General features: G+C 49.1%; 1 pseudogene; it reads left to right on the top strand.

The window, feature by feature from the left end:
- The first annotated feature begins 8,074 nt into the window (after positions 1 to 8,074).
- LOC147119736 (uncharacterized) lies at positions 8,075 to 9,152 on the top strand (annotated as a pseudogene).
- Positions 9,153 to 9,715: the final 563 nt, after the last annotated feature.

Raw genomic sequence — 9,715 nt, forward strand, 5'->3', positions numbered from 1 at the left:
ACCGGGCTGCCCTGGTAGACCCATTGTTTCAGCCTGTTCTTGCCCCACGGAACTGATTTCTTCCTATCTTGACTCTATTTTTGCTCCCCTTGTCCAGTCTCTTCCCACCTACATTTGCGACTCTTCCAATGCCCTCCACCATTTGAACAGTTTCCGGTTTCCTGGCCCCACCATTTTCACTTTGGACGTCCAATCCCTATCCACCTCCATCCCCCACCAGGACAGCCTGAGTGTACTCCACTTCTTCTTTGAACAGAGGCCCAACCAGTCCCCAACCACCACCACCCTCCTCAGCCAGGCATGTGAACTTGTTCTCACATTGAACAACTTCTCCTTTGACTCCACTCACTTCCTTCAAATTAAAGGTGTTGCTATGGGAACCCGCATGGGCCCTAGCTATGCCTGCCTTTTCATGGGATAAGTGGAACATTCTTTGTTCCAGTCCTACTCAGGTCCCCTCCCTCACCTCTTTTTCTGGTACATTGATGACTGTCTTGGTGCCGTTTCCTGCTCTCGACCTGAACTAGAAAATTTCATTCACTTTGCTTCCAATTTCTACTCTTCACTCACCTTCACATGGTCCATCTCTGACTCTTCCCTTCCCTTCCTTGACTTCATTGTCTCCATTTTTGAGGCTCAGCTAGCGACAAACATCCGCTGTAAGCCCACAGCTAACTGGACTACACTTCCTCCCACCCCACTTCCTGTAAAGTGTCTATTCCATTCTCACAGTTTCTTCATCTCCGCCGCATCTGTTCTGACAATGCCACCTTCCATACTAGTGCTTATAATATGCCTTCCTTTTTCCTCAACTGAGGATTCCCCTCTACCATGGTTGACATGGCCCACAACTGTGTCCGTTCCATTTCCAGCACTTCCGGTCTCACCCTATCCCCTCCCTCCCAGAACCACAATAGGGTTCCCCTTGTCCTCAGTTTCACCCCACCAGTCTCCACATTCAAAGGATTATCCTCCGCCATTTCTGCCACCTCCAGCGTGATCCCACCACCAAACGCATCTTTCCCTCCCCTTTCAGCATTCCGAAGGGACCGCTTCCTCTGCAGCAGCCTGGTCCACTCCTCAATCACCCCCAACAGCCCCTCCCCTCCCCACAGTACCTTCCCGTACAAGTGCAGGAGATGCAACACCTGCCCTTTTACCTCCTCCCTTCCCACTGTCCAGGGCCCCAATCACCCCTTCCTGGTGAAACAGCGATTTACATGTACTTCTTGCAATTTAGTATAATGTATTCACTGCTCACAATGTGATCTCCTCTACACCAGGGAGACCAAATGCAGATTGGGTGACCGCTTTGTGGAACGCTTCGGTTCAGTCCGTAAGGGTGACCCCGAGCTTCCGGTCACTTGTCACTTTAACTCACCACTCCACTCCCACTCTGACCTCTCCGTCCTCGGTCTCTCACACTGTTCCAAAGAAGCTCAACATAAGCTGGAGGAACATCACCTCATCTTTTGTTTAGGCACATTACAGCCTTCTGGACTCAACATTGGGTTCAACAGTTTCAGACTATAACCTCTGCCTGTATTTATTCAGGCAGCAGGTGTTGATGATTCTGCCATCCCCATTTGTAACGTTGAACCACGCCTGCCTTCCACCCAATCACAGACCGTCCCTTTTATTCTTTCCTCCCCTCCGCCTTCCCCTGCCTCTGCACCTGCTTAAAGTCTGTTACATCTCTAACTTTTTCCAGTTCTGACAAAGGGTCACAGACCTGAAATGTTAACTCTGTTTCTCTCTCCACGGATGCTGCCTGACCTACTGAGTATTTCCAGCATTTTCTCTCATTATTTCAGATTTCCAGCATCCGCAGTATTTTGCTATTGTTCAGTGTATTGAATATTTGATTTCTCCATGTTTAGAGGAGACACATTGATGTTCTGTTACCGACTGTTCCATTTTGGGGCATTTCTTACTCTAGATTATAACTATTCTCACCTAGTTCACTTTCTATCACATCTAACCCCAAGCTTGTTCCGTTTGAGTACATGGTTTGTGGGTGTCATAGACTGAACTGCAGTGTCCACCACTTTATAGAAATATCCTGCATAAGATTTGAAATCCGTTATTTTCTGTATCATTTAACCCTTTTTGGATCTGATTTAGTAAAAACTCACCCACACATACTGCATGTGATCGCCTTTAAAATGTTCTGATCTTTGTAATTGTCATTGCTGATTTTGATGGTCTCTTTGATTTAATCTCTTGTTACAAACATACCTTGCACTATTTCTTTATTCGAGATAATTGTTTCAAACACTTCCTTTATCGGGTCTTTAGCTCCTCCATTGATCCCTGTCAGTAATCCTTGGTTAGGGTTTAGGGGCTGGGGTTCGGGTTAGGATGTTAGGCTATGAGACAGTGATTAGGGATAGAAACCACTATTGACAACGCCAGTGTCACTAGACATGTTCTCTTTCATTTCATGGTGTTTTAACCTCATGCAGATGAGTCAGAAAACAGCCTCATGAATTGTTTATTCAAGGAAATTTCTTTCTGGCCCGAGCCTGATTGCCTCCCTTCTTTCACATCTCTACATTTGCCACAGAAAAATACATCAGGATCATTAGATTTTGGGATTTTGCGACATGAACAGGCAGATCCAGGTGTTGTTCTGGTTACATCCAATCATCAGCCTGCCTGAAAAAAGCTTGTGAGAATAACCTGACACCGGGCCCCACCAGTCACCATCTGATTCCACCATCATATCTTCATCCATTACCCGCCTTTCACCCTCACTGGAGCTGATTTCACCTCCATGCCCATTCCCCAGACTGAGGCTTTCTGATTCACATTTTATAGACTCAGTGTAAGTGGTCCCTGGATTTGGTGTCTCAGTGTCAGTGGTCCCTGGATTTGGTCTCTCAGAGTAAGTAGTCACTGGATTTGGTGTCACAGTGTAAGTGGTCCCTGGATTTGGTGTCACAGTGTAAGTGGTCCCTGGATTTGGTCTCTCAGAGTAAGTAGTCACTGGATTTGGTGCTACAGTGTAAGTGGTCCCTGGATTTGGTGTCACAGTGTAAGTGCTAGTTGGATTTGGTGTCTCAATGTAAATTGTCCCAGGATTGGTGTCTCGATGTAAGTGGACCCTTCACAGTGCGGGTTCCCCAGGCCCCGCCCCCCACAGAGCGGGTTCCCCAGGTCCCGCCCCCACACAGGGCGTGTTCCCCAGGTCCCGCCCCCAAACATAGCGGGGGCCCCGCCCCGACACAGAGGTGATTCCCCAGGTCCCGCCCCCACAGAGAGCGGCTTCCCCAGGCCCCACCCCCACACAGAGCAGGTTCCCCAGGCCCCGCCCCCACGCAGTGCAGGTTCCCCAGGCCCCGCCCCCACACAGAGGTGGTTCCCCAGGCCCCGCCCCCACACAGAGCGGGTTCCCCAGGCCCCGCCCCCACAAAGAGCGGGTTCTCCAGGCTCCGCCCCCACACAGAGCGGGTTCCCCAGGCCCCGCCCCCACAGAGCGGGTTCCCCAGGCCCCGCCCCCACACAGCGCGCTGTTCCTCCTCCCACTGCCTGGGGGAATGGGCCAGATATTTAAAGGGACAGGGACTCCCTTTTCTCTGCCTATTTATAGTTAAAGGGACAGACCCGTTTATCTTGGACTGTCTGTGGACTTCACTCACAGAGCTCCCATTAACAGTCGCTCCCTTCTGCACTGTGCAGTGATTGTAAACCTGTCTGTTTCAGTGACTTGAGCCTTTCTAAAATGTCTCACTGTTTTTGACGATCCATTTGACTTGTTTGTTTAATATTGAAAGTTTTTAGAATTTTGTAATGTAATGAAGGTTTTGTTCAAAGGTGGAGAATTATTTCTTTCTAAATATTCTGTGCTCACCCTCCCCCTTCCACTTTAAAACACGCTGCACTACTGACTCGGAAGGTACCAAGTTCAATCGTTGATCTGTGCTGATAGTTGATCTCTGACAAGGCAGCAATTCAGGGGCTATAATTATCCTCAGTACCACTGGGCTAACTAAGAGTAAGAATCAGCCACTGCTCCTGCTCTTGATGGAGATCCAGTGACATCAACTGGGAAGTGTATGGATGTCCATTGAGGGCAGGATTGGACTGCTGACACTCACTGAGTCGGCTGATGGTGAGGCTCTAGAATCATCGAATCATAGACTCGTTCGAGCCCAGCAGGAGGCCCATCGAGCCCGTGCCGGCTCTCTGCAAGAGCACTTCAGCTAGTCCCGCTCCCCCGCCCGTTCTTCGGAGCCCTGCCAACATTTTTCCTTCAGGTACTGATCCAATTCCCTTTTGAAAGCCACAGTTGAATCTGCCCCCACCACCCTTTCAGGCAGTGAATTCCAGATCCTAACCACTCGCTGCGTAAAAAAGTTTTTCCTCATGTCACCTTTGGTTCATCTGCCAAACACCTTAAATCTGTGTCCTCTGGTTCTCGACCCTTCCGTCAATGGGAACAGCTTCTCTCTATCTACTCTGTCTAGACCCCTCATGATGCTGAGCACCTCTATCAGATCTCCTCTCAACCTTCTCTGCTCCAAGGAGAACAACCCCAGCTTCTCTGGACTATCCACGCAACTGAAGACCCTCATCCCTGGGGCCATTTTTGCTGGAATAAATCCTTTCTACACCCTCTTGAAGGCCTTCACATCCTTCCTAAAGTATGGTGCCCAGAATTGGACACAATACTCCTGTTGAGGTCATCAGAACATATGAACATAAGAAATAAGAGCAGGAGTAGGCCACATGGTCCCTCAAGCCTGCTCTGCCATTCAGTAAGATCATGGCTGATCATCGAGTCAACTCCACTTTCCCGCCCGATCTCCATATCCTTTGATTCCCCTAGAGTCCAAAAATCTATCTATCTCAGCCTTGAATATACTTAAAGTCTCAGCATTCACAGCCCTCTGGGGCAGAGAATTCCAAAGATTCACAACCCTCTGAGTGAAGAAATTCCTCCTCCTCTCAGTCTTAAATATCCTAACCCTTATCCTGAGACTATGCCCCCTAGTTCTAGACACTCCAGCCAGGGGAAACAACCTCTCAGCATCTACCCTCTCAATCCCCTTCAAAATCTTGTATGTTTCAATGCGATCACCTCTCATTCTTCTAAACTCCAGAGAGGTCGGACCAGTGTTTTATAAAAGGTCATCATATCTTCCTTGCTTCTGTACTCTATGCTTCTATTTATGAAGGCCTGGATCCCGTAGGCTTTTTAAACCGCTTTCTCAACCTGCCCTGACACCTTCAGTGATTTGTGCACATATACCCGCAGGTCTCTCTGTTCAGGCAGCTCCTTTAGAATTGTACCCTATAGTTTATATTGCCTCTCCTCGTTCTTCCTACCAAAATGTAGAGGTTAACTAATTGCACCCAGCCAGATTCAGTTCCTCTGGAGAGAAGGGGAGACACAAAATCCCAGATGATGTGATGAATGTTGTTTTTAGACAGTAAAGATGAAGGGAGAGTGTGTAGAATGGGGAATTTACAGCTTATGAGGGACAGGAGGGGAAAGAATGTTGTTTAGAAACTAGATTTGCCTGTTCTGAAGATCTATCCTGTTGTAAACACCATTTGCAGGGTATTAGAAGGGGAGGATCAGCAGTGGAAACTGAATCCAAACATTGCATCAAGATCTGACAGATTCACTGGATTTATCTGGACCTGAATATCATCAGACTTTGGATATAGAAGGAAAAAGCACCAGTCACAGCGGGGAGAAACAGGACAAGTGTTCTGTGTGTGGATCCACTTTTAACAAATTGTCTAGCCCATGAGACTCGTGCACCCACCTGAATCAACGGTGTAAATGTGGGGACTGTGGGAATGGATTCAGTTGCCCGTCTGAGGTGCAAACTCATCGAAACAGTCAGACCAGGGAGAGGCTGTTCACCAGCTGAGTGTGGAAAGAGAGTCACTCGCTTATCTCATCTATTCCCACACTAACATGTTCGTAAGGAGGAGAATCCATTCACTGCTCTGTATGTGGAAAATGATTCAATCGACCGACCATCCCATTTACTGACACACCAGCACAGTCACACCGGAGAGAGACCGTTTAGATACTTCATGTGTGGGAAGTGATTCACTCCGTTGTTCCAACTGTTGACACTCCAGAGTGTCCACATTGAGAACTGTTGCTGTAAATACTCTGACTGTGAGAAAAGCGTTCAAAGTTCAAAGCAGCTGATGCACGATCAGCGCATTGATACTGGAGAGAGGCTGTTTCAATATCCTGTGTGTGGGAAGAAATTCACCCCACCTGCTGAGACTCCAGTGAGTTCACATGTCACTGCAGGGGTTTGGAATCTGTTATTAATCACATCCAGAACTGAACCATGGCAGAGTGCTCGTGCACTTGGGTTTCTGTGTGAATTATTGATGAATTTTCTCTCAATGGGATTACAGAAACTCATTCTCCATTCACTAATTGGGGCTGTCAATGTTCCCAGCATGCCACGCGGGGGAAAATGTGCCCTATTCACACTGGGGAGCCCAGAGCGCAGGCGCAGTGCCTGCTTGTATTTGGAGCATGTGCAGTGTCACTGTGATCAGAGTGGTGCAAGTGCGACAAGCGGACAAAAGTCGGAGTCACGATTTTTGCACCGATTACGAATCAGGGGGCGCAGGAAGATAACGCACCCAGCGGGTGGGCTTCGTAAACAACTGGTGTAGGCCGCAAGCCCCGGATGAGAACCTAAAGGTTCCGCAATTGCAGCTCCGGGGCTTTTTCCCGTTAAAAGGCCCTTGTTAACGGTGGCCAGGTTTGTAAAGGGAAGCGGAGGTTTTTGTGCGCTGCCACCTTGCGTCATTTCGCATGCGCAGCCATCTTTGTAAAGAACCCACTGGTGGTCGGGGCTTCAGGGTCCCAGTGAGTAAACTGAACCCAGCCAGAGTCAGCACTTTCAGGGGAGGAAAGAGAGGGGAACAAGTGAGTGTAGAACTGAACCCAGCCAGAGTCAGCACCTTCAGGGGAGGAGAGGGAGGGGAGCCAGTGAGTAGAACTGAACCCAGCCAGAGTCAGCACCTTCAGGGGAGGAGAGGGAGGGGAGCCAGTGAGTGTAGAACTGAATCCAGCCAGAGTCAGCACCTTCAGGGGAGGAGAGGGAAGGGAACCAGTGAGTGTAGAACTGTGGCATAGTGGTTAGCACTGTTGCCTCACAGCGCCAGGGACCCGGGTTCGAATCCGGCCTCGGGCGACTGTCTGTGTGGAGTTTGCACATTCTCCCCGTGTTTGCGTGGGTTTCCTCCAGGTGCTCCGGTTTCCTCCCACAGTCCAAAGATGTGCGGGTTAGGTTGATTGGCTATGATAAATTGACCGTTAGTGCTAGGGGGATTAAATACGTGGGGTTACGGGGATAGGGTGGGATATGCATCAGTGCAGGCTCGATCGGCCGAAATGGCCTCTATCTGCACTGTGGGGTTTCTGTGATTTCTGTGATTCTGTGAACCCAGCCCAGAGTTAGCACCTTCAGGGGAGGAGAGGGAGGGGAACCAGTGAGTGTGGAACTGAACCCAGCCCAGAGTCAGCACCTTCAGGGGAGGAGAAGGAGGGGAACCAGTGAATGTAGAACTGAACCCAGCCCAGAGTCAGCACCTTCAGGGGAGGAGAGGGAAGGGAACCAGTGAGTGTAGAACTGAACCCAGCCAGAGTCAGCACCTTCAGGGGAGGAGAGGGAAGGGAACCAATGAGTGTGGAACTGAACCCAGCCAGAGTCAGCACCTTCAGGGGAGAGGAGTGAGGGGAACCGAACCAGAGTTGGTGGAGAAAACTGGGAGCGGAGGGGAAACTATCTTGAGACGTGCGATGTGTTTGTCCCTCCTTCCTGGGCTAAAATCCAATGTGCAGGACGGGGATTTACAGCTTTGGAGGAACAAGAGAGGAAATAATGTTCAGAAACTAGAATTGTCGGTTCTGAATTTCTGTCCTGTACTTACAGTGATGCGTTTTGTAAACTCCTTTTACAGGGTATTAGAAAGGGAGGATTTGCAGGTGGAAAGCTCAAACCAACCATCACGTCAAGATCTGACCGAGCCATTCGATTCCTCAGGGCCCGAATATCATCGACCTTTGAATGTGGAAGGAGAAATGTTTGTCTGTTCGGTCTGTGGGAAAATATTTCAGACAGCAGTGTGACTGGAAAAGCACCGAGACACACACACCCGAGTGAGAGTGTTCCAGTGCACTGACTGTGGAAAGAGCTTTAACCAGTTACACAGCCTGAAAAAACATCGCACCATTCACAGCAGGGAGAAACAGTACACGTGTTCTGTGTGTGACGAGGCTTCAACTGATCGTCCAACCTGGAGGTACACAAGGACACCCGCACCACGGAGAAACCGTGGAAATGTGGGGACTGTGGGAAGGGATTCAGTTCCCCACCTGAGCTGGAAATTCATTGGCGCAATCACACCGGGGAGAGACCGTTCACCTGCTCTGAGTGTGGGAAGGGATTCACTCTGTCATCCCACCTGCTGACACATCAGCAAGTTCACACTGGGGAGAAACCGTTCACCTGTGTAGGAAGGGATTCATTCAGTCATTCAACCTGCTGATACACCAGCGAGTTCACATTGGGGAGAAGTTGTTCACCTGCTCCGTGTATGGGAAGGGATTCATTTTTTCATCCGACCTTCTGACACACCAGTGAGTTCACACAGTGGAGAGACCGTTCACCTGCTCCGAATGTGGGAAGGGATTCACTCAGTCATTCAGCCTGCTGACACACCAGCGAGTTCACATTGGGGAGAGGCTGTTCACTTGCTCCATGTGTGGGAAGGGATTCACTTTGTCATCTGACCTTCTGGCATACCAGCGAGTTCACACTGGGGAGAGACCATTCACCTGCTCCGTGTGTGGGAAGGGATTCACTCAGTCATCCCACCTTGTAACTCACCAGCAAATTCACACTGGGGAGAGACCGTTCACCTGCTCGGTGTGTGGGAAGGGATTCACTTGTTCATCCCACCTTCTACCTCAGCAGCGAGTTCACACCAGGGAGAAGACGTTCACCTGCTCAGTGTGTGGGAAGGGATTCACTCAGTCATCCTGCCTGTTGAGACACCAGCATGTTCACACTGGGGAGAGACCGTTCATCTGCTCTGAGTGTGGGAAAGGATTCACTCAGTCAGCCACCCTGCTGAGACACCAGCGAATTCACAAGTGACTGCAAGGGTTTGATTCTGTTCTTTTTGCTGCTGTTAATTACATCCAGGAGTGAATCATGTTCATTCTGACAGTTGGAGTTTGTTTCTGCTGCTGATAATAACCCCTGTAACTGGGCTGGAGTTTAATATTTTGATATTTCAAATAACACAGTGTGTCGATATTTGATGTCTCCAAGATAAGAGGAGACTAATTGATGTCCTGTTACCAACTTTCCATTTTTGGGCCTTTTCTCCTTTCTAACTCGAGACTATTTCAGTTCTCGTACCTTCGGTTACTCTCATGGACAAGCCCCAGGTCCCCATACCTTCCAGAGTGCCTCTCCTAGCCTTGGTATCCAGAGAAGGTCTCGGTAACAAGCCCGGAATCACTAAACACAAAACCCAGTCTGTTAATCACTTTCAGCTACTGGACTTAGTGTGTGTCCCACAGCATCTTTCTCACCTTCGATGTGTGAATAGAGCATCACGCCTGCAAACCTGCTTTCAATTTCAATTTGAATCCACTGAGCAAGTGTATTAAAAAAAATAAGTACAAGTAAACAGATCACATCAAATAATTGGC

The sequence above is a fragment of the Somniosus microcephalus genome, chromosome 4 (genome assembly GCF_052327205.1).
Source record: "Somniosus microcephalus isolate GS21.2 chromosome 4, FLI_Smic_1.0, whole genome shotgun sequence".
Classification (NCBI taxonomy): Eukaryota; Metazoa; Chordata; class Chondrichthyes; order Squaliformes; family Somniosidae; genus Somniosus; species Somniosus microcephalus.